Source organism: Notothenia coriiceps, unplaced genomic scaffold, assembly GCF_000735185.1.
Source record: "Notothenia coriiceps isolate Sejong01 unplaced genomic scaffold, NC01 NC01_scaffold00021465, whole genome shotgun sequence".
NCBI lineage: Eukaryota > Metazoa > Chordata > Actinopteri > Perciformes > Nototheniidae > Notothenia > Notothenia coriiceps.
Window position 1 is genome coordinate 1 of NW_011354166.1, and position 863 is coordinate 863.

Genomic DNA, 863 nt, shown 5'->3' on the forward strand with positions numbered 1-863 from the left:
GTACATGTTTAAATGTGATCTGTACTCATAGTATACACAGCCTAGCTGGTACAACACCTGCAGCATCACTGAGGGCAGAAACACATATAAGTACATGTTTAAATGTGATCTGTACTCATAGTATACACAGCCTAGCTGGTACAACGCCTGCAGCATCACTGAGGCCAGAAACACATATAAATACTTAAGGGGATCTTAAGGGTTAATCTTGAGCGTCAATGTGAGTCAATCAGGATTACATACAGCTCATTAAACTTACATTTAATTAAATACATATCTTCTACTCACGTGCAGAAGCATCCCAAAATTTGATCGACCCGTCAGCATGTCTGCAAACACAACAAAAGAAGAAGTAAATAATATGAGATGATTTTTTCACTTTAAATGCATATAAGTTCATTTATTCATAATTATGAATAAGAGTAACTGACCCGGTGATGATGATCTCTGGGTAGCTCTGAGTGCCTTGCCCCCAGTTCCCTCCACTGATGGGCCATTCCTGTCCAATTCAGATGAAACACGTTTAGTTTGATCTCTGCACCTGATCAGCAGACTTCATCTGTTAAACCCAATCCGCTTCATTCCAGACACACAGCAGTATTTATAAAGATAACACTACCCTTAACCAGCCTGTTGTTCAGGGGGGGTTAACTGCTTCCTTCATTCAGTAGTTTAACAGCAACAGGGTTTAAAGATGAATCAAATTCAAGATAACATTAAAATGATATACAGTTGAGTAACTTCTAAAATAAGGAATGAATTAAATGAACATATATACACATTTGGGTCATGTTACATTATTATTATTACATTTCATTTAGCTGACGCTTTTATTCCAAAGCAACTTACAATTACAGGGACAT

The 863-nt window shown here is 37.2% G+C and overlaps 1 long non-coding RNA gene across 1 annotated transcript; it reads right to left on the reverse strand.

Annotated features, from left to right (window-relative positions):
- Window positions 1-137: 137 nt before the first annotated feature.
- Window positions 138-571, reverse strand: LOC104953291 (uncharacterized). The gene is made up of 3 exons (XR_799208.1): window positions 432-571; window positions 289-329; window positions 138-158 (listed from the first exon to the last, which is right to left on the reverse strand). It is a non-coding gene; the product is annotated as an uncharacterized lncRNA (long non-coding RNA).
- Between the last annotated feature and the right edge of the window lie 292 nt (window positions 572-863).